The sequence below is a fragment of the Ailuropoda melanoleuca genome, chromosome 15 (genome assembly GCF_002007445.2).
Source record: "Ailuropoda melanoleuca isolate Jingjing chromosome 15, ASM200744v2, whole genome shotgun sequence".
NCBI classification, from domain to species: domain Eukaryota; kingdom Metazoa; phylum Chordata; class Mammalia; order Carnivora; family Ursidae; genus Ailuropoda; species Ailuropoda melanoleuca.
In genome coordinates this window covers 67,374,952-67,400,308 of record NC_048232.1, presented here as the reverse complement: position 1 = coordinate 67,400,308, position 25,357 = coordinate 67,374,952, and the positions used below count along the sequence as shown (strand labels likewise).

Below are 25,357 nucleotides of genomic sequence, written 5' to 3'. Positions count from 1 at the left end.
AAACCTGGGGGGGCGGGGGTTGGGAGAAAAGATTAGATGCATGGATTTCTGTGCTGAATGGATGCCAGAGCCAAGATGCAAAGAACAGATAAGTTAGAGATTCAGAGGAACTAAATTTGAAGCCAGCCAGTAAAACGGATTGAACCTTATTACCTCTAGTCACTGAGAAATTCCCGAGACAGTTGGATGCAATTTGAAAAGGTCAGAAAAATATTTCCTGCACAGCATTACTGCTTCATGGTTTAAGGGTGTACATTTGTGAGATGCCAGCTCTGATCATTTTTATTGACTTTGCTTTCCAGAGACAGACGGACAGTCTGGGAAGCAAGACCGCTAGATAAGAGAAAGGCAATCTTATAAATGAAAATCTCTCTTATTTTGCTCTCTCACTTGTGACTGTGAACAATCCCAAATCTTGCCCATTTGAGGAGAAATCACACCAACTTCACAGAAGAATGACAGAATGCAAAGAAAATCTGGAAGGTACTGCTGTAATTTTAGTAAGGCAATCTCTCTCAATTGTTTATTTAGCCTCTACTATACGCTAAGCGTTGAAAGGCAAAGGGTGCTGCACTTTAAGTGTGAAGGATTAAACAGAAACACCATAAAATACACCAGGCTGAGGGTGTTAATTTATTGTCGGCATTTCCTTTGAGGGACGGCTTCATGAAAGAGGGAAAGCCACAGGAAACAGTAATAAGTAATTGAAACATATAAATATATACTCGAGATATTGTTTTAATGAAGGCTCTGTGGGGATTAGAACCGTTCCAAATACAAAGAAAAAAAGATTTGTCATTTTACGTTAAAAGCGGCTTGTAAGCAGGAAGAACCTTTGTTAGCAAATACATTTGCAGGTCTTTTTTGGGGGGCATGCAATTAGAAGTCAAAACTGAGTTTTCAATACGTAATGGCATGATCCATTCTAACCCTGCAAAGGTTTAATTAACATCTGACTTTTCTGTCTGTGAGGAGCCATGTGTTTTGGAGGCAAACACAAGACTATTTACTCTTCTCTTGTTTAGCAGCAAGGCTGAAACTTTTTGATGGCCTACAGACCCAACTGCATGCTTTCTTACGATGTTCTGGCTCCGCGAAGATGGCCTGGCAGCTCACAAGGGCTTTTCAACCAGCAAGACGGCTTTTCTTACAGAAAGCCTTCGTTCTGATCCATGCCACGCCTCACGCGATTCAGGAGTTTCAAACGGGACCCTGTAATCAACAAGCCACCACTACCAGCAACCCATGAAGCCAATCACGAAACAGCTTTTCATAATCTCGAGTACCCCAAAGACAAGGGGAAAAGCCAGCTCATGAGCTGGGCATCTGAATTCTTGGCAGGGGGGATAAAATACCTCGCTTCCAAGTGACTTTTTTTTTTTCTTTTCTATCTTACTTGACTATATCTGGCATTGGTTAGATACAAGCAGTACAATTTGAGGAGACTAAAAAAATTTTTTTTTCACCTTGTGCGACACCGTAGATTGAACCACAGAACGTGTTTATGGATACTTTGTGATGGTTCAGAAGCTTCCAGGGAATCACACTTAAAACGAGTTTTTCCCATCTTCATTTCCTAGGCCCTGTGTTACTAACAGAAAAAGTATCTAATGTGTGCATCTTTTGATTTCCACTACCTAAGTTCTCCCTGAGGGAAAATTTTGAGCATTTCTCCCAACCATTAATATCATTAACCATGATGATAATAACAATCCTAAAAGTACTACCACTAGTAAAAATAATGATAATGGAAGTAGTGCCTATTAGTTGAGCATTTGCTAGGTGTGGGCGCCATGCAAATTTATTGTCTTGTTAATCATCACAGCTAACTTAAATAAAATAAATGTGATTTTTTTCCCTCTCCACGTATTAGCCATGAGGCTCAAGGAGATCAAGAAATTCATCTGGGTCAGAAAACTCAGCTCCAGGCTTATCTGATTGTAGTCCTTATTAGTCAAAGCGGTGTGCTTTGAATATTGTCCCCTGAGCATTACAGGACCCAGGAGGGCCGGTCCTCACAGATCACAGGATTTCTGGAGCTGCGCTGAACGAAATTTCATTGCTAAAATGGATTGAGTCATGCCCACCAAACATTGGCTGATAGTCCACACAATGCAGCCAGCTTCCACAGCTACCGGCTAACAGTTGATAGATATCCTTCCTGTCCTTATGGAAGTTAGTACCTGCAGGGAAGGATACCCTCAGAGCAGCGTCCTTCATCGGATGGCACAGTTCACCTACACCTAATAAATTCTGGAGCCTAATTGCACGCAAGGTGCTTTTCTATTTGAATTGTCTTTGAGTTATGTTCAGAGAAGAGCAAGAAGAGAAAGTTTCTTCTTAGCTGGGGCTGCATTAAGGTTGAATGTGTTAGTTCAACGAATCCTTCTTTGAACACAATTTTAAAAGGGAAGATGAAGATGATTTTGTTATAGTCCCAGGCCAATAAGTAGAATGAGAAGAAAAGAATGATGGGTCACAAAGGCTTAGCACATAAACTATTGCGGGTCTTCTATTGCAACAGAATGTATCAGATTTCAACAAACCGTTAGTGTGCCTTTAACTGACAGTCGTTATTCTAACCAATTTACCAAATGTATCCCCAGCCCTGATTCTACCTACGTGTGGAGAGGTGACGACTGAAGTGTTGAAATGCTGGTTGGCAGTCCCAGCACATGCTGTCCAGGCACCTGTCTACACCTGCCTGTAGTAGGTGCCCTCTGAGCCCCTCTTGTCTGGAGGAGAGCCTCGTTTACTTGTCAGGCTCCCTTTCAGAGGAGACCTTTCTTCCCACCCTGAAAGGAGACTCTCCTACCGACAATGCTGTCTTGGAGCTCGAGAGGCATTACCAGGAGCCAAGAGGAGAAACAGCAGCAGCTGGGCTGCGCCTCTCACAGAATGAAGTCGTTGTTGAGGTCCTCTGAGAGACAGCATTTAGGAACTAGAAATGAAATGAGGTGCGGCTACTGAGAGGCAGAGAGAGGAGCAGGTGACGAGGAGGCTGGTACAAAATGAACTGAAGTCTGAAGGATGAACCCCCCGGTGCTTCTGATTCTTTGCTTTCCATCAGTGCAGAGCGAGGCAGAGAACAATCCAGAGAAGTGTGAAGTGGGGGCCTTTTCTTTGCACCCCTGAAGTGCTCGGGGACAAAAAGCACCTACTTCTTAACCAAGGGAAAAATGTAAAACACCCTCCAAAGTGATCTGAGTTTTAATATCTCATGTCGAGAAGTCACTTTTTAAGCCTTGGTTATCTTCCAAAGAAGATGCCCGAAAAATCGTTTTCGAAACAGGTAAACTGGTTAATTGCTTATGGTTGTTTTGTTTTGTTTTTTTTAATTGCAATCTACTCTCAAAGTACAACAACAACAAAAATCTCTGTAAAGAAAAAGCTGGAAGGAAACATCAAGCTAGCTTATGATATGAAATTCTTCTTTTACCGGATTCTTCCTGTGAGCAGAAACTCAGCTTCAAGCATTCATATCATTAGAATTAACTTTCTAGCAGCGATGCTAAGAAATGATGACAATTAAAATATGGTATTTACAGCAGAAGCAGTTACACCTCAGACACCAGGAGAATGAAAGCAGCCTTTCCTTTCTCATCTCTGGATCAAACATAATAATTTAGCAATTTCTAAAAACCCATTATTAGACTTTTATTTTAATTATTCTTCCAACATTTCAATGTCACAATGTTAAATGCTTTGTGTACCTGACTGTCCTCAAGATGGTTTTGGTAGCATGAGAACCCAAACGTTATCCCAGTCCATTTTCTTTGAATTATAGGAACCTCCGGAGTATATTGTCTCCTACATTGGGAGATAGCACGGCTTAAATTTTTCAATAATTTCCAAAATCAAATTTGAAAGTTTTCATGAGAAATGATCCTCCCCGGTGGGTGATATGAAGCATAACCTAAGGGGAAAACATGAAAATAATTAGCATAAGATGTATTAGCATATAGATGCCTTTGAAATAATAAACAGCAGAAAACCAAAATGCTTATCCTCAAAAGAAAGTTATGAGAAAATATGAAATTAATATACACTTCTCGCATGACAACCTCAGCCTGAAAGCCAAACAGAATATTCTCATTCAGTGAAGGGTGGGATGGCCAGGGAGATGGAGAAGTAACCCCCAAACCACCTTTCCTATGCGCTGTTTTCTTCATCATCACTACGTCAATATTCTCTCTTTACCCTTACTTCATGTTACCCCTTTTGCATTTTAGACAGAAAAACAAACAACAGTAGGAAAACAAGTGTCTTCCTTTTACTTCTTCTAAGAGCAACCACTAAGTAGACAGACCCAATATTTTTTCTCATGTTTTTTTCCCTCCTTTGGCTAATCTTCCATCTTTCCCTAGATGGCATAGGAAATGCAGGCTTGGCAACTCAATTATCAACAGGACTGAGGAGTTTCAGATGAAAGGGGGACAGGACTTAGCGTTTGCTAACCGTGGACCATAAACACCACTGATTATTTTTAAATTTCGAGTTGGTACAGCCTCTCAAGGTAGTAAGCTTGCGTATGTGCTGTGAAAGGAAGAATATGGTCTTTAAAAGCAACCCTCACTTAAAAGTCTGATCTGGGCAATCCCGGAAAAATTCATTAAGCACAATTAGCTTCAGGGGCACCTGGGTGGCTCAGCTGGTTAAGCATCTGACTCTTGGCGTTGGCTCAGGTCATGATCTCAGGGTCCTGACACTGAGCCCCACATCGGGCTCCATGCTCAGCATGGAGTTTGCTTGTCCCTCTCCCTCTCTCTCTCATAAATAAATAAAATTTTACAAAAATTAAAAAAAAAAACCCAACCACAATTAACTTCATGTTTCCTTTCTACAAAATAGCGATAGTGTTGTTTAGTTTCCAGATAGTTGTGACAAGTAGAGGTTATGTAATAAAAACCTGGAATATAGTAGGGGCTTTATAAAGGTAGCCCCATTTCTTCCTCAATGGCTTTAGTGAAAACTCCATAAATTTTAAATACTGGGATTTGGTAAGCCTACTTTCCCACCCTCACTTTGCACGTATGTAGATGAATATATGGGCTAAAGACATTTATTAAGGAGATGCCACAAAATAATGATATTTTGTTCTGGGTCCATGGGATCAAACCACACTTTAAAGTATCTGATACAGGCAAAGTCCCTGAAGAAGCCCCATGTTGGACTGTCAAAATACAGCCAATGTCCCCTTATCTGGACACCATCTACATTATTTCAGTTCTTTTAATATTTAATTATTTTTAATGGCTGTCTATACAGCATTTAGAACACTACAAACGGGTCCTTTGCCAATAACACCATTTGATTTTCTCAATTTGCTTTCAACTTTGAACTTCTGAGTGATGCTAATTACTTAACAAACATTGTATGCGTTGGTCTCTTGGCATATAAAATGGGAGGGAAACCTTTACAAAGTACGGAATTCTGTAGAGATTTGAAACTCCAGCTTGGTTTAAGTCACTTCATTCTCTTTCTGTGGAGCACAGATCTTGAACTCACGCTTTACTATCTAATACCTGCTTCTGTGGCAACAGTACATGTCCAGCAAAAAATACCCATCGATTTCTTGAACGTTTATATTCCATCACCAATCCCTAGTACACCGCTGACACGCAGTAATGAGATTGGGATGGGGAAAACCCTCATGTATGTTGTTTTTGACAAATATGCTGCTGTGTTGAGTTTGTGATAAGCATTTTGCTGAGAATGTTTTGACTGCTTTACATGAGCACAGACTGTCCTCTGTTTACTTTTGCCTGCTTAGACTTACCTGACTGACTATACTTCTGCAGGCAGACACCATTTGCAGGACATTCCTGCTGAATGTCCTTTAATCCTTATCTTTTTTCTCCACTCAGGCCTAAGAGAGACCTAGCTTATTGCCCTTGAGGGGCAGTTTAAAAAAGAAAACGTTTAGAAAGACCCACCCCGGTAAATAAACCAAAAGCTAGTTTTCTTTGGCTTTCGGGATTTGAAAATATTTTGATTGCCTGCATGCTTTCTGAGAATGGCTCCTCTGGCTATGAAGGAAAAGGGCCTGTTTCACAAATCAAATAAATACATATGTATACAGAAGGTATTCTCAACGGTCTACCAGTCATACCCTGGGAAGATAAAACATGTTCTCTTCTGCAATTTGAAAAGGATTTGAGACTACCAATTTGTTCCCGAAGGATATTTTGACTTCTTATGGGCCTCGTTTTAATCTAATGATGTGCAGATATGTTTGTTCTATGTTGTTTTCAGAGTTTAAAACCATTCGAGGTGAGTAGCAGGAAACGGGCAGGCCAGTCTTCCTGCAAACTCTAAAATCTTTTTCCGTTTTGTCAATATTCTCTGATTATTCTTCCCAAAGTTTCTGCTTTCGGAACTCAGAGTTCTGTTAGGCCTTCATAACATAAAAATAAACCTTCCAAGTCAAACTCCACTGGCTATTTTTTAAAGTCAGGTGGTAGACTTTTCATTTGTTTCTTACATGGCCAAAATATTTTTTCCTCACTTCCACCACAGCAAAATAGTCAAAACCGCAAAAATGTACTTTGACACTAATATTTCCTTGACTAAAATCATAGGTGGGAAGATTAAATCTCCCGCCAACACACTGGCATATTCTTCGAATATTCTCAATGACTAGGAATACGAGTTGGCAGAAACAGCACTGTTCATCTACTACGGATATAAGCCCTTCAAGGATGAAGATTTGGTGGGGTATGTGATGGAAAAACAACAATGATTAGCTGATAGTAATAATGACTGAGGCGTTATCTTCTTCAGCTCTCCTTAAATCCTCCTCTTTCATTTCCTACTTTCTCTTGCCCAGCAGTGACTAAGCACTCACATGGCCCCACAGACAGTCCTTCCTGTTAGCTGGAATGTTTTGTCACCTGCTGAACTGGTGTTTCAGTAAGAAACTGGCATATTCCCATTTCTCATCCCATCCGACAACACAAATAATTTATAAAAATCCATGCCTCATTTATCCCTTCTTCAGCTCCTAAAGCTATTAGGCATATTTATGTGGAGTCATGGTAATACCACAGTATTAGACACATTAATGAACGGACCTGTTCATCCCTAGAATTTTTTCCTCATCAAACTCCATGCATCTGAGCAACCAAGATGTCTTTAAGTAGGTAAATGGATAAATAAATGTGGTACATCCAGATAATGGAATATTACTCCGTGCTAAAAAGAAATGTGCTACCTAGCCATGAAAAGACATGGAAGGACCTCCAATGCAGATTATTAAGTGAAAGAAACCAATCTGAAAGGCTATCTACTGTTTGATTCCAACTGTATGGTGTTGTGGAAAAGGCAAAACCACAGACACAGAAGCAAAATCGGTATTTGCCAAAGGTGGGGTGGGGAGGGGAAGAGGTGAGTAGGCAGAGCACAGAGGATTTACAGCACAATACAAATATTCTGTATGATGTTAGAATGATGGATATATGTAATTATATGTTGGTCCAAACCCACAGAATGTACATCACCAAGAGTGACCCCTAAGGTAAAGTATGGACTTAGGGTGATTATGATGTGTCAATGTAGGTTCATTCTTGGTAAAAAACCATGTACAATCCTAGTAAGTGTTGCTGATAATGGGAGACGCTGTGCATGTGTGGAGCAGGGGTATACGGTAAATCTCTGTACCTCCCTCTCAATTTTATTGTAAATCTATAAGTGCTCTAAAAAAATTAAGTCTTAAAAAAAAAGCCATGATCTGCTATATTTCTGGCCTTGTCATATTAGAGTCCTAATAAAAGAGCAAATATTCTTAGCTCTATACCCAGATTACCTGTTTGTTTTTCTGTCTGCTAGAAGGGCTTGGGAGCAACTGGAATCCAATGTCGGAGAACCCTTTCTACAGTCACCAACTGGAAAGATACAGGAGAGAATGTCTACATTCCTTAAGGTCAGGCTAATCATTGATTAGTTCAGAAATATTTTCTCCAAAATTTGTTCTCTGAAGGTGGGACATGCCTGGAGGTGTTATGAAATTCTCTGCAGTACCAATAATTTCACAGATCTCCCATTTATCACTGTGATGTGCAATCTGAGAATTGGGCTCTGAATCTTAGATCTGTCCCACACTAACAACATGATTTGTTTCCTCAGAACTTGCAATGTCAACCACAGAGGTTGTGGGAAAAAGAGAACGTATGAGGAGGTGCCTTATAAACTGGAAAGTACTCTGTAAATACTGTGTTTTTTTGAGATATGGTTATTGTGGTTTTGGCGATGATGATGATAACTGTTACATGAGGACATGATTTCATATTATATGAAAAGGAAGCTATGAGGAAGTACACTAGAGAGACTATGATGATAAAGTTCAAGAGTGTAATTTAATAGAAACACATGATTTTGTCTATCTGACCCAGAATGGGAAAAATCATTAGCTCATTCAAAAGTTCTTGTATAAGATGAATTTCTCCAAGTTTCTTCCAATGTATATGAATAGGTTTACAGGTAATAGATGCCTAATAATAGATGCCATTCATTGGGGTTTGTTATCATATGCTTATTATTGCTGAACATTTTGTGTGAATTATCTCACTCAGTTAGTAGGGGCAGGAACTGATCTTCTGCCATATTAGGTAATACCAAGAATGTATAACATATAAATGCATATTACATAAAAAGAATCAATAGAGTTATGTAAGCCCCAAATAAGGCTATTTCATTTTTGAATGAGATTTCACAGAACTGATAAATTCAAGAGAAGGGAGATTGGAAGACTGATTTGGCATCTGGACTGACTATTAGAAAAATGAAGTGGTAAAAATGATATGACTGTATGGATGGACAGTGGGAAAGGTTTCAGGGAAAGCTATAGGTCATGAACGAAATTTCCAACTTTTGTGAGGATATAGTCCCTCTTGCTATAGAACACTGCTCCCCCATTACACAAATTATCCCTGAAAACTGTGCCATTCTCCTGAAGATTTATTAGTCATTGCATTCTATACACTGTCCACTCCCCAATTACCTATGGGACTGGAGGTGATCTTCACCGATTTGTAGGGGATTTACAATTCTATTTTGGCTTCTCCTTTTCTTCTGGTGCTCACCTGGGACAAAGCCTGCACCACCCCGGGAAGCCTGTGCTGAGTGAGGTACAGAAACTAATCTTCAATATTAATTTAACCAACCCCAATTACGCAGGTACATTTCTTGCTGAAAGTTCTATATTTCAATTTCAGATCTAAATTTGAATATTCTGTCACCATCTGCATCAGTAAGAATGAAACTTGAGTAAGCATAAGTAAGCCAAGGTGCAATCCACAACACCAATTTTTCCATTCAGCTTGACAACATGCTTTGGAGCTTGTTAACACAATATTTTAACAAGCACAGAAACCCAGAGTATTTATTTACAGCATTTATCATCATTTTTCCCTTTCCGCAGAAGAGCGAGTAGGTGGGCAACTCAATGGAGAGAACAATACAAAATAAGAGAAGTGACGGCCTTTCCAGATTTCTACTTCTTAGAGTAAAACGGGAATACTTCTTGCACCACAGGGATGCGCTGAACAGCACACTTACGAATAGCACAGAACTAATAGACTGTGGCTGTGGGATGATTTTTTGCTAATTGAAAGGATGGACAGATTCCTGAGAAGACTTATTTTCAAACCCTGAAAGTAGCCTTGGATGACACAGGAGATCAGCCTGGTGGGTTTGAATCTTGGCTCTGTCTTGTCAGAGTCTTTGTGCTTCAGATTCTCCTTCCAGAAAATAGGGAGGGTAATAGCCTCCACACCAAAGATCTTTGTGAGTGCTCAGACCAGTACCCAGAGCCGAGCAGACACTGTGTGAGTGACAGACGGTGACCGTCAGCACCATTTATCACAATGATCTGTTCTTCATTTTAGAGACAAAAGATAACCTCCATGTCATGCTGGCTTTTAGCACAGGGGGAGATTAAATACCATTTCATTATCTCAGTGATAGCCAATTTATTCATTATCATATACAGAGTGCTTACTATGTGCCAAGCACTACAGTATTAAACAAGGCAGAAAAATTCCCTCTCTTTATGGAGTTTACATTGGGAGGGGGGAGGTAGACAACAAAGAAATTAAGAATATAATATCTATACTGATGAGTACTAAGGAGAAAACTAAAGGAAGGTAGAGAAACGCAGGGTGACCTTTACTCTGTCCCCATGTTCACCGTGTTTGACACAACAGCTCACTGCAGGCCTTGCTCTTCCTCGGAGAGGAATTCTCAGGCTGACATTCTAGGTAACTGCTTCGCTGAAATCTCAACCATTTGGCTGCAACAAAAATAATCCAGCATATGAACGCATCCAGATAGACATATGTACGCTGGTTTTCTGAAATGTAATGTGTATGTAATTTCCCGAATGGCTGGTTGTCACATCCATCTGGTCTTATTTCCATAGCACTTGAATGCACCACGAGGATATAAACCCTAAAAGCTAGAAAACAGAATTTAAATACCCAAACACATACGAGGTGTGTTTTCAGAAGCAGCAGACAAGCGAGCACTGTGGTATCTTCACTAACTTCTCTGCCACAGTTGAGAGTAGCTGAGACTCAGCACAAAGGCCACCGAACATAAAAGACATTCCACCGGCAGACCTCATTAAGTGGGCTTAAGACAAGCCTGATGAGCTAATGACAAAAATCTAATTTGGAATTTCTGGACATAAGAACCCTGAAAAAGTCCAAATACACCAACACTCTACCATGCCTCCTGTCTGAAAAGGCAACAACCCAGCGTCCGTTAGGCCTACATGGCTCATGACTCAAAGCACAGGGATGGATGTTGTCCTCTTCAACAACACTGAATAGGAAATCATGTTCTGTGTGTTTTTAGGTTTGGGCTCTGGTCCTATTTAAACTGCACAGATGTTGCAGGTTCCTAAATTAACAGTGGTCTCCAGGGAGATGCTCATCAGGCTGCACATAGTGAACAAAGGCACGGCTGGAATCTAGACACCACACTGTTCAGAAAACAGTTTTTGCTACCATTTCCCCTTTCTCTAAAAGACCTTTCCTATTTCTACATTCTGTTGGCACCTGCGGTGTCTGGCCCATGTTAGATTGTGGTTCCTTAAATGCCACGTAGAATTCTCCAGTTGCTCTTGGTGTGGGTGTCTGTCCACTCCAACTACTTTTACATCTCTTGGGTGGAGAAGTGCACCCTTTTGTGAAATGACAGCACCTGTGTGTGCCCCACACAGTGGGAAGTGCCTTACAAATACTGTTAACCCCCATAACCATCTTATTATGATCAACTTAATTTTAAAGACAAGCAAACTGAGGATTCAAGTAATTTGCCCCACCTCTAATTGGTGGAGTACCAGTGCTCTACACCCAGGCCATCTGATTTCCAGACCACATCTGTATCCCACCACCAATGCAGAGAGGAATAAATGCTTGTTGAATGACTACATGAATGAATGCATGCATTGCTTAATATCCTTAGAATTAAAGGAGGAAGAATCTGCCACTTAAACCTTATCCTGTTGCAATAGTAGGTATATAATGACAGGATAGTTATTCGAAGTCCTTGAAGGCGCCGTGTCTTATACTTTTTATATTCCGATAGTACCTTTTGGGATACCTCACAAACACAAGGTATCTGTAAAATATTTGTGGAACCAGTGTTTAGACCAACATAACAGATAACACATGAATGAAATGATTTCCTCGGGTCATTTTCCATTTCCTGTTACTAGCTCCTTATATGAAGGAAGAATAGATTTTTCTAAAATCTGGCTCCAGGTGCTAATTTCTTAAGAAATCCCTAGACATGCACCTGTGTTTCCACCTCTGGGCTTTTGGCCAGGCCTGAGGGACCTAAATTCCTGGTCCCAGCTTTTCAAAATACAGCTTACCTCATTTCTACAAATGTCCTAGTAGTAACGGTGGAAATGGTAATCATTAGCTATTGTGAACAAGGCAATGAGTCAGAATATCTTAACACATGTTTATCGAAGGGAAACAAGTTCCACTCTACCTGTCAAAACCTGGATAATGACCTGAATTTCACAATATACGCATCCCTGGGCCCTATACTTAAATGTAGTAATATTTACATAGGATGTTACTCTGTTAATGTTGCATGGAGAAACAGCATTACTAGCTTCCTTTCCCAACAGTCCAGAAAAATTCTCTGAGTGTATTCTCCTACCTTCATATCTTTCCTATCCCTCACTATAGCAAGTGATACTGGGTAAGTCCCTTAACATCTCTGCATATCTCATTTATAAAGAAGACTGTAATGTCACTTGCCCTATTCTCATTACTGTGAAGGTTACATATGATCGTGTGTACAGAATTGTTTTTGAGCCATGAAATGTTACATAGCTGCAAGACGTTATTAGAAAAGAAGGAAGGGATGTTCGTATATAACATGCCTTGAGAAGTCAGGTGTTTAATTTCATTCTTAGGCAAATGATATGTGTATGTGTATAAACACACATGCATATATATACACACCTGGGACAAAATGGGCTTGTATATGTACTGGTGGGAAATTTGAATCACTTTACTGCACAAGACTTTAAGAGTTAATGAATGCCACATTAAGAAAATTTTTCTAATTATCTCTGTTGGTTTTGATGCAGAGCTATTGTGTTTTTTAAAATAATTATGTCTACCATTTATTGTCAACTTGATGATAGGTATTGGGTTAAGGTGTTTATTTATATACATTGTGTGGTTTATTCATTGTAACACTATGTTAGGTAGGTATTATTATCTCTCTGTTGCATATGGGTAAACTAAGACCCAAAAGCATTAAGAAATGTCCCCCAAGGTCACACTGCTGGCAAATGACAGAGGCAAAATCTGCATTCAGGTCTGCCTATTTACAAAGCTTTGCTTATGAAGTCAAACCCTATTCATCTGAAATCTGCATTAATTCAAGTGTAGCATATGCCGTGCTTCTCTGACAGTAAATTCAAATGAATTCTGTCCTTTGTAAAATGTTAGGGTTCCTCTGACCAAACATAAACTGATCAAAAATACACAACTTTCTCAAAATAATCAAGAGCTTAAAAAATATTTTTTATGCACAAAAGTTTTTATTTTATTTTATTTTATTATTTTATTATTTTTAAATTTTTTTTATTATATCATGTTAGTCACCATACAGTACATCCCTGGTTTCTGATGTAAAGTTCGATGATTCATTAGTTGTGTATAACACCCAGTGCAACATGGACCGCACTGGAGGAGATAATGCTAAGTGAAAAGAAATTATTTTTAACATATCTTCAGAGGGTTTGCAACAGCTGGGTCAGGTAATACACAGTATCCTATAATTTAGGTTACTGAGTTATGAATGGGGTTAATGGCCATGATTTTGACTCACTGTACCCACAGCTCACTCAAGGCGCTCCTACTGTGTGCATATCACTTCCCAGTGCTAGAGCTATGTAAGGTACAGGGCGAGGTTTAACAAAGAAGTGAAAGAGATCCCTCAGGGAGTCTACAGTCTACCCTTTTGAAAAGAAACTAGCATACATGAAGCAAAGAGTCAAATTAATCTTAGAATACATTAGCAATACTTAGAAGTAATAAAACTAAATCAAAATTTCTTCAAAGGATTAAGTCTCTCAGCCTCTAACTCAGTCTGACCTGCTTCCCCCACATGCCAATTAGAGTTCAAAGAAAAGATTCATACACTTCATTTACAGATCTATTGACCCTTGGGCACAAGTGATAAATCCTTAATAAGTCAGAAAGATAGCTATATTTATTCTTAAAATTAACTAATTTGCACACTGAGGTTAAGTGATTTGCCTAAAGACAATTCATTGCAACGTCTGATAAAACTCCATAACTCCATTTTACATTTCACATCACTGACCTGGTTTCCCATTTTAAGATTACTGTGTAGAAATACTAACATGTGTCAACAAAGATTACAGAAAAGATTTTGACACAAAACAAGGTCACACCTACACAAAGAGACACAAACAAACAAACACAAACTTTCACTAAAATATCTAGGGAATCTCATGATGAGCAGAGTGCCCCAGACATCACTGAGAATAGAAGAGATGGTTGAACTTTGCAGGGAGAATTTTTCTTCTTTTCTCTTTGCTCTGAAAGTGGACTTAGGTTCATTCAGCAGTCGCTTTACTGAACGTAGCAGCATTAGAGTAAACATACCCAACAATCAAACTGTTGGGCAGACTCTAGTGTCTACATTCAACTCTTCATTGAGGTGATTTTATGAATGTGTACACACACACACACACACACACACATTTTGTTCTTTAACAATGAACTCCTTGAGAATACCCACAGAACATGTGGCAATCTAACTTTAGCCACCGGGAAACAAAATACTCCCAAGTTTTCAAAAATAAAGATATTTCCAGAATAAAGGAATTTTGCACTAGGCATTTTTGAAAAGACAAATGCTAAAATGATAATTGAAAACAAGACAGTTCTGAAGGTGACTTTTCAAAGCTTGCTATTAAATAACCATAATTATAATACACATAAATTTTAGTTTAAAAATACTGGTATGGGCTTCATTGATTAGATAGCAAATGGCAATCCTATGCTACAGTTGGTGTTGATATAGAATATGGAAGACCAATGGTCCAAGCAGGATTTATGTTCTTTTTTCGACTTTGATTTAGGCTATTTTGAGGACTTCATGCTTTCTGGGGCCAGTTCACTGTACTTTAAAATTTTTATAGCCAAAATATAACGAGAGCAGAGTAATTTCCACAAATTCCTTATGTTTAGTATCAGATTCCATTGTAATTTTGCTGGATCTAAACCTATCTTAGAGAACCCAAATGACACAAAACTTTGGGAATAGAAATTAGCATAATTGAAATAATTCAATTTTTGGTAATTATAATTCTCACTTAAACCTAAATTAAATATGCCAAACTATAATTATGTTCAAATTTGCATCATGAAAATTATCCCCATTTTGCTCATGGCATCTTAAAATACATAATAAGGGATCTTAAACTCTTAAGTTTGAGTCAAGAGGCCTTATTTTCACAGCCTTTGGGAAGAAGAGACTTATTATGTATTAAGCACAGTTATTCAGCCTCTTGGGGGAGGGAGGATGGGTCTATTATTCTTCGCAATATGATGTGGAGGATTTGTACTATAATCTTTGGGTACCTCTAAGTTACCTAGCCATTAATGAGCGCCGACTGCCACAGCAGACGGTAAAAGATTAACGCTTTCTTTGGAGAGAAACGTTAAGCAAAGCAGGTCATGCTTTAGGACACAGGTAATGGGAATCAAAGACACAGTGAAAGCTGTAATACTTCAAACCTGGGCACTTCAAAATAAGCATGACTTTATTACCCATTTTTTAAATGATTGAAGATGAGAGACAACATGAAGGCGCTGAGAACTTACCTTCCAGCACTGCAAATTGCTCATTGATTCCTAAGCAGCCTACGATCAAAATATTATTATTATTATTATTAGTTATTTGGGATGCAAAAAGAAAACACCCCTAAAATACTGCTCACTGGAAGCTGTCTGTTTAACTAACCTTTCTACTACTGGATTTCATTAAATTAACCAGTTGATGTGATTAAATTTGCAAGGTGGTTTATTTATCTTCATCTTTGGGACAGTGGGTGGATATAATCTGGCAATATATTGGTCAAGAAATAGATGAGTCTAGATGTGCAGGGCTGGCACACTGTCAAAGCACACGATGAGTTTCTTACAAAAAAACATATGAATATATCGCTGGTTGAGTAAAATATTCACATTAATACGGGAATAAGGCAGAAGAACCCTGGCTGACATCCCATCTGTTCTTATGAATTAAATTTAGAAATCATATGTAATATAGACATTTCTGTCTGAATATCATAAAACCCTGACACATCCAGGCTTTCATTAGAAAGCTCCACGATGTGACTTGAATAACAATCTGTCTTAGCTAATTAGTATTTTCAGTTTAGCATATTCACTTCCAGACATATTGCTGTTTGCACATGGTAATTTAGGTAAACAGATACCATCCACAGCTGCATCAATTAACACTGCTAATCAAAACTGAATTCAGGTAATTAGGCACATTTATGCAAAAAAAATGTGTAATTTTGGAGAAAAGCTAGATTCTTCAGTAATATGTCAATAAGTGAAAAATCTCCTTTTGCTTATGAAGATGAAGAATGAGGGGAGAGAAATCATCATTAATATATACATCATGCAGACAGAGTCAAAATTCCTAAATTAAATCTCAAACTTTAATTGGCCTGTATTTTCAGAAATTGGATCATATTTTTCATAAATGTTTCTCTCAATGTTTCCACATAGTGAGGTTGATTCACATCTGCCTAAGGGTTCAATCATCATCAAGCAGGACTCAAATGGTTAATGAATTCTCAAGTATTTATATACTTAGAAGAGATGTTGGTCAAACTTGCTCTTCCATCTCGCTTAGCATCTCTTAGGGAAGATTGTCTCAGTATGTCTTGTTTTCTTACACACTTTACTGTTCTCTGTGGCAAAGGACTTTCATTTACAGTTAAAATCACAAAAGTAATTTCTAATTATCCAGCAAATTCTCCTACACCCCCTCCCCAATTCTACACAATGTCCTCTAGTTGCCTTTTCATTCATTTTCAAAATGAATATTGTGACTTATTTTTATTTTCCTACAAACATAAACCCATCTGATAATTTTGTTTAGATATTCTAGTCAGTTCAGAAAAACTAGGTTAGCTGTTGGTAAGTTATGAGTAGCCAGTAACTAACAATTCAGAGTGGGAGGAAATTGGCAGGCCTAGACTCAAAGCCAAAGTAAAGGAAAAAATTGGGTCATTTTCAACAGAATTCTATAGTAGATACGGGAATCTATCTGTCATCTGTCTATCATCTATCTCAATTTCTCCTTTCTCTTTTCCGACTTTGAAGCTTAGATTTATTTCTTAGTGCAAACCCCAGGACTTTATAATGAAATACCGAGTTCAGTGTCCTTAACTTTATTTTGATGTTAATAATCACAATCTAGTTTAACAAGCACTTCCTTGGTACCTCCCATATCTTAGACACTCCCCTAGGCCCTTGTGGGCTGATACAGAGACCTATCACTCCTCTGAGCCAAGCTGAGGGTTCACAGACCACAAGAATGAACTTTTAAAAAGCAGACCAAGTCTCCAACTGAAAATTGATCTGTCAATTCCAAACTTTTGGAAACTCCCATGCTAATTTTGCAAAGGTTTACTTTTTGTCTAACCCATGCTAATTTTTTTGTTCTCACAATAAATCAGGAAATGAGGACCAAAATTGTTTTTGCTGCAGTAGCATGATGTCTTTCTCTCATATTACAGTAACCCCATACAACTTATATCTATTTTTATATATATTTATCAACAAGATTTTGTCCACGTATTCCCTTAAACTCATTTGGCATAAGCAACTGGACAATTCCCAATGGAACAGAAATCTAACAGACTCTGTGCTCATATGCAGTTTCAGGAGCAGGGATCATAAAACATGGAGGCACATTTATCAATGTGTTAAACTGCTCAACCAATGAAAGTGCATGAGGCAAGCTGAGGATAACTCTGACTTTGACTCTGCTACACAGAATTATTTACGAATTTCAAATGAAAGATACGTTAAGTACAAACATTTTAAAGACAATTTTTAAAAAGAGCCTAATGGCTGACTTTCCATGAACTAAATGATTAATATTTGGGGAGGACAATTTTTAGTCTCCATGAAATGAGCCAACTAAGTGACAATCATTGCATGGATGTGCCAGTGAATAATCTCTGTCGCCCTAAAGCACCTCGTCTCTTCCTTAGGAGTGAATCAGGGGAGAGTTAATTCTTTCCTTGTAATCCCAGCAATTGAGTGAATTCCTTTCTCTGAGGAGAGAGTTTACATTCACCTAAAACCTCCATGCCCACCATCACCAAGTTTTAGCCAACTGGGATGGTATGGATATGGCAGCACTGGCTCTGGTGAAGAAAGCCTTGAAATATGGCACCAGCTTCCAACCCAGGCAAATCACTCTCCACCCTCAGTCTCAGTTTCTGGTCCAGAAAACATGGCTCATGGACCCACCTGCCTGTGTTGTAGGGAATAGCTGGTACATACGAGGGGCCCAAATAATTCTTGTTGACACCAATATAGCTAAGTCAGTGATGGCTCCAGAAATACTACATTTTAGTCATACTTATTTTATCAAGCAGTTCTCCATATTCCAAAGTAATATGCAGAGGGGCTGCTAACAAGCAGTGTGGAATGCATCAGCAGGCCACACGTCACTACCCTATGTTATATCACCTTCCAATTCACCTGAAAACTAATGCTACGGAGCTTTCACAATTAGCTGGAAAGTCAGCATCAGAGCACTTATGGTGTCCAGAGTATCTTCATTTTTTTGTCAAACAAATTACAAGAAAAAATTCATTTGACCAACATCAACCAAATAATTTTATTCTAGAGGTACTGTCCACTAAGGAGAACAACATCTTGAAAAATTCAGACAACTTCTTAACCATTAGGCATTTTAAAAACCTTGAAAATCCTTGCATTTGCCACTTGTTGTCTCTCTTTGGTCTGGCACCATCAAATTGCTCATAGTAGGTCTACTTTAAATTTCTGTGGCATTAAATTGTTGACTCACAAACCATACAATATGGAATGAATAAAATGACACCACTGGTCAGTCTCTGAACAGTCTGGTTTTTAAACACAAGGACTCCAACTAAAATATGCGGCCCAAGAAAATATCAAATGGATTAATTTTGCTTGTTAATGGTAAAGAATGTTCTTCCACAGCCGTAAGAGAAAATGTCAGGTCTGGGACTGGGTGGATTAGAGGGGAACAGATTGCCAGAAACAAAGGCAACAAAGAAATAAAAATGTCTTCTAAATACACTGAACCAAAACAAATGATTGGATTTGGGATTTAACAAAATATAATCTTATTTGCCTCTGCTCTTTCAGCACGCCTTTTCTCTACGCTAAGACAATATGAATCTCGCCTTCTCACGCCATGATTTTCTTTTACGGGAAAGATTGCTGGTAACTGATGGCAACACACAGGATATATTATCAGTAGACTGGCATATTCGTTTTTTATGCTTAGAGGATGTGTTTACAATAAATTTTAATGCCCCTGATTATTTTCATCCAGTTCTGGTAAGAGGTAAAATGGGAATAATCAAATTAGAGGGGATTATTGAATTATAGCTGAAGAATGAATAGTGCTTACTTTAGAGATTTAGTTTAGAGTGGCATTTGTTTGTTTTTTAGTGAAAAGTGTCTCTAATAAGAAAACCAGTATTATCAGGGAAAAACTGGATTTTTAAAAAGTTGGACAATTTAATGGAGCCAAGCTAAAGCTGATAATCTACACTTTATCAGGCAAGGTACAGAACAACATATGTGTTTACAGTTTATGGTTGAATACTAACCCCATGATTAAGAATTAGGAAATTATCTTTATAGCAAACAGATTTTAGCTACACAGATTATTAATCTATGCTGCAAGGTATCATCCAGCTCTTTGGAGGATGTCAGAGTCACTTTGCCAGCTGCATTCTCTCTCACTCTATCACAGAATTTTCATCTTTGACTTTCTTCATAGGCCTGGAGGAGAAGCCTATCTTTCAGGAAAAAATGTTAAAAAAGGGTACATGAAAAGCTTGCACAAAAATAAACCACAGCACCTCAGGCTTCTTAATTTTTGCACTGTAATACTTGGGACTTTTGTCTCTTGACATGTTCAGAGTGAATGCTTTGATGAAAAGAGAGAGAAGTAAATTACGTATAGAATGAAGAGAACCCGTATTGTCATTTTAATGGTCTCCAGACACATAAAAGGAAGATGTGTTCACTATGTGGTGGGACTTAAAACTTAAACAACTCACTGACTTTGGAATAAAAAAAATTAACATGATATGAAAAACGGAAACAGTTTTTTGAAGTGACGTGAATATGTAACTTTTCACAAAGGTGTCTGAAAAATTTAACAAAGAAAAATAAAACCCAACCATTAAGTGACTTTGTAAGCAACGAGACTTTGCACCTCCTATAACATTTTTGGACTTACTGTAAGATACTGAATATATTTATAGACTCTCAGAGATCACGGGCAACGAAATTCTAGACATTGGAAATAATCAACTTTTACAAACATCTTCATAAGCAACCGTACCACAGAGCCCCCATTTTCAGGAGACACCACACAGATTTAACACAGATATAATATGCAGTTTAGGTGGCTGGCAGTGGATTAGAATAAAGATGTCACTGTTATTTATTCCTAACCTCTTCAGGACATTTCTAGATTGGTTTTTCTATTGAGAGCACGCATTTTTCAGTGTGTGGAGATTGCCTTCAGGCTCCCTGCTTTTTTTGAGGTGGTGGTTTTGATGTTTGGATGGGGGGGGAGTGATGCCTGGGACTCTTCCCACGTGCTCCCAATTATCTATACATTATTCCATATTCCTTGCCATTGGGATGCTCTCACCAGAGCTATGATCCTTCCAAAGCAGCATCCCATTCAGACGTGTAAAAATGAAAATTAAAATAGGAGGGTTTTTTATTATTATTTGAATGACATACGACCTGCTCAATGTTTGCATTTAAATTGGCCAGAATAATTCAGCTCTGGCTTTTAATTTCAGAAGGGTTAATCACCCTAACAAAGGTCAATCAAACTTTAATCTTCAATAAAATTGCTACAGCCCCAATCACCTGCAGGACATTTATTATATTCCTATTTCCATGCGAAAGAACGCACTGCTTTCATTATGCATCACTAATCTTCTAACTCTTTACATTAGCACATTTTACCAAAAATATTAATTCCTTTGAAACTCTGACAAGAGTTCATTTCTACACATCTCAGGAGATAATCCTGTTTAAAAGAACGGGTGCATCAGCTGTGAACCACTTTCCTGGCTTTTTCTAATCCTCATAGACCTTCACTACTCCAACTGAGTTCTTACAATAGGAAATCTCAATGACACAAAATGTTATGGAGGTTTAGGTTAAAACAACATTATATCATTTTAAGAACTTAATCCCCCCCTATTGTCTGTGATTATGCCATTCATCTCCTTGTTTCTATCCATAATGTTTACTGCGTTCAAAAGTTATTGATTTGGAGGAAGCAAATGTTAACCATATTTGAATAGCAGCAGAAAGACTTAAATTCATTAATTTGTTCACTCAATAAATATATATCAAGTGCCTATTACATGCCAGATACTAGAAGGGGAGAGATGCAAAGTCAAAGAAAAAAAAGTCTCTCTCATGAGAATCCGAAAATGACATCCAGAATATAATAAAATAATATCTTAAACCTTCACTTTCAGCTTTGCTTATCAATGTAATTAAATTTTAGTGAAGACTGGAAATGTGTTGAGTCAAATTTTAACCAAAATTTCAACAGACACTTTTTTTCTATTATTTGGACACTTAAAGACTTTAAAATTCACAATTCCATAAGTGGCCCATTTTTTAAATTTTGAGACTATGAAATTTGATTGTCATATTTTAAAATGAATATATTCAGAGTATCTAGTCTCCCATGACTAGGAATAAAGTCATGAGAAAGCTTAAATGGGCTTATTAAAAATATACATTGCTATGCATTCATTTGTTTACAAAATGTTATTTCATTATGTTTAACACACACAACAAATGGCATTGGTAAACAAACAAACACACACAGACACACACACACACACACACAAATTTTTGTTTTATTTTTGCCATGATATAGTGGTCTGGATGACCACAGAGGGAAGTAAAGAACCTCAGTGAAGTCCCAATTACACTGCAAACAGATTGCTTTGGTATTCTAGCGGTGGTGTGACACAGCATAAACAGCCCAAACTTCACCTTCTGCATAGTTTTTGAGAAACCTTCCTCCCTCTTTGTACTCCGAGGAAGCACACGGGCATATACACAGGGACACAGGCTCCTCCTCATCAATATGCAAGTCCATTAATTAGCAATATGTGATGGCTATAATTTGGGGAACTCCCCGGAGCCTGAATATCCAATCAAGCAAAGCAAAGCACAGTAAAAAGAAAATACAGGTATGACAGTCAATGGCCAGACGCATTGAGGAATAGCACGCAATTTTAAGACATGCTGGTCTTTCTAAATGTTGTAAAAAGCCCCAATTACTTTGACAAAAGTCAAGACCCCAGCCTGCCATCCCCCTGCTTTGAGCATTTCTTGAAACTGAAATAGCACCTCTATGTCCTCTATCACTATGCTTGCTTTTTTCACTCCCATAACTAGGTTGACACAACAGAATAAAACAGAGCAAGGGCTTTTATTGTTGAGCAAAATAAACCCAATGCTACGTGATATAAAATGTTCACCTGATATTTGTTAACAAACAGTTATTCTGAAAACTGATGAAGCTTAGACACAACGACAGGCAAAACATTGCTTTATATTCTATTCTCTGTATCAAAACCCATTTCATTATATTTCTGAATTTCCAGATTTGGGAAAAAACCCCAAAGCTTTCAGAGAATATGCTGTACATGATCAGGATGCATATGGATCTTTTTAGGAATCATTTGGGTCACAAAGCAAAAAGGAACCCACGAGCCATCAAACAAAAATCTTAATAAGAAAGCCCAGGTGTGGAATTATGAAAAAACGAACAAACATACCTTTGGTTGAACAAGTTCACGATTTCTCATCTTGCCTATACGGCTTTGCCATTCCACCTTGAGCAAAAGTCAACTCTGTGTCCCTTGTGATCTTTGTGGCAATGCCGTCATATCACTGGCAAATTTTTCGATTAAACTTTGCAGATGTAGTAGCAACTTTGTTAATTATGATATTAGCCAGCTGGCGGGTACAATCAGTCAACCGCTGTAAGAAAGCCAGACAAAGAGACATCTAATCATTGCAACCAGAGCAGATAAATTTTGTTCCTTTCTCACACGTGTCACAGATTCTATCCCTTCTGACCCTCTCCTCAGCCATCGACTGTCAAATTTAGATTCTGCGAGCTCCCAGCTTCCCTTTATCCCTGCCTTAGATCTGAAACTCCTGGCTATCAGGAAGACACGCGTCACCAGCTGTCTCGGAGCAGGAAAGCAATCAGGTGAATACTCCTTATTATCTTGCATTGCTTTCTGAGGAGTGACAAGATTGATTTGGGACCTAGAATACATTCAGATCTCAGACATGTAGTTCCTAGGGTTTTGAGTTCAAACAGTAGGCTATGTGTAAAGTTGCAACAGAGAGTACTTTAATCCCAGTGTTAAAGATATGGGATATTAGAAATTTAAGGAGAATTTTAAAAAATCTACCAGAGTTCCTTTTCTCGGATGTCTTTGTATTTTCTTTTCCACATCTGTGCTACCTTGGTAATGTCTATGGACGGACTGCTACCCAGCAGAGCCAGCTTCAGGGCTAAGTAGCCTTAAGTCTACCCGTGGAAACAGTATTCTGACATTATGAAGTCGTCTCCATCTATCCCCTTTTCATCAACAAGAATATTCTATAAATTCCCATTCCTGGAACTTACCCTCACATAAAAGTTTAAATAATACTTATAGAGAATAATGGGAGACACTAATTTGGGCATCGCAGCTAAGAATAACTTACACAACTTTAGACAAAGAGACAGACATCTTTACATCCTAATACAAATTTTCCCTTAAAAAAAAATCAGTCTACTCAAATCATATAGAAGTGTGATTGATCAATCGACTGGTAGATATACACACACATATATTAATGAAGTTACTGAAATGGAACTGTATATTGGTAACTCACATAATAACATTCCTATAAAATGACATTACAATGTTTTTTAAAGTGAAACATTCAGTTGACCAGTAAAGAGTTTGATCTGCATGGTAAGCCATTAAACCAATGTAATATTTACTAAATGATTATTTTTCCCCATTGAAATGTTTCAACATCAGTGAAGTAAAAACATTTACACTGCAGACTTTTAAAAAGAGAAATATACAATACAATAATAAAATTATATTTATCAACAAATTAGAGGTCTTTCTGGGATGGAAGAATTTGGTGAAAAGTTAAAATGCAATTTTGAATTACATTTTAAATAAGAATTCTATGTATTTCGCTCCCTAAAGGGACCAAAATGGTTCTCTACCTGTGAAAATTGCAGGTAGAAGGCACTGTATTAATAAATCACGGTATCCTAAATTTACATTTTATTTCCACATGAGGATGTTCCTGTAATGGAAGGTCCAAAGTCCCTGCACTTGGTTTATTTAGCATGAAGTGCTGAAAAGATAAATGTATTTAGATGCAATCTAAGCTATATACAACAGGGATAAGATGATGTAGGGATCCCCAAAACTACAGAACAAGATACTTTCATTCTAGGAAGATAAAAGTGTTTCTTAAATCCTACCAGAACAGAGATGGGAGGCAAAAAGCACGGTTTCAGGAATTCTCAGGAATTATATCTATGAATATGTGTTTCTGAAAGTAAAATATTCTTTATCCTTTGAGTCTGTGGCTGCATTTAAGAAATATGTGAGAGTCCGTGAAAGCAAAAGAACAAAGGATTCAGAAATATTAGAGGCTGAGGGTGTGTTGGGCAAAGTCTCAAGGACAAAACAAACAAACAAACAAAAAACCCCTTAGACATGACTTTAAGTAACACTCTGTTAGGAAATGAGCAGGCTGTCACCTTCACCATCACAGGCTTGGTGACCATCATGGGGCCTGGCACGTGGTAGTTTCTCAAGAAACGCATGTTGATGAAGAATGAATACTTTTGTTTGACATACAATCCTCCCCAAAGCCCAATTAATCCATCTTAGAAATTAAGTAATGCCAAAAAATCCTTCTTTAGGCCTTGTGTCAGTTACTATAAATGAATGATCATATATTCATTCAAAATTGTATCTTTAAAAATACCAAAAAACCAGTTCAGACCTACAAAGAGTTTGAGATAGAATTTTTCTTAAGATTCCAAAATAAGTGTTTCAAATGTTGCTCACTATTTACTCCTGTGAAAATAATTCTAACTCAGAAAGTTCACATGAGTCAAAAGCTTTTTTATTCTTTGACTAAAAGACTTTTTCCTAGGAAATCCAAAGAGGATAAAATATACCACTTATACTGAGTCTTTCATTGCAGTAGTATCTGTAAGAGAAAAATGAAAACAATCTAATATTCCCCAAAAAGGAAATTATTAAATAAATTATGGCAATTAGTTGTACACAGTCATTATGTGAGAAAGGGGATGACTGAGAAAATCAACTTCTTATGACTACAGTGAATGAAAAAAGCAGAGTACAGGATTACACATAGACTGATTACTGAGTCCATCTGGACAAAGATGGAAAGGAGAAATGCCCAAAGAGGAGATATGTTCTGTGGGA

At 37.9% G+C, this 25,357-nt stretch overlaps 1 long non-coding RNA gene across 1 annotated transcript in view; it reads right to left on the bottom strand.

The window, feature by feature from the left end:
* The window catches only part of LOC109491303, a 65,810-nt gene that overhangs the window by 5,278 nt on the left and 35,175 nt on the right, over positions 1-25,357 (bottom strand). Inside the window, exons 4-5 of the long non-coding RNA XR_002144647.1 lie at positions 22,649-22,853; positions 3,714-3,916 (exon numbers count right to left, since the gene is read on the bottom strand). This is a non-coding gene — a long non-coding RNA (uncharacterized LOC109491303). The remainder of the gene's footprint in view (positions 1-3,713; positions 3,917-22,648; positions 22,854-25,357) is intronic.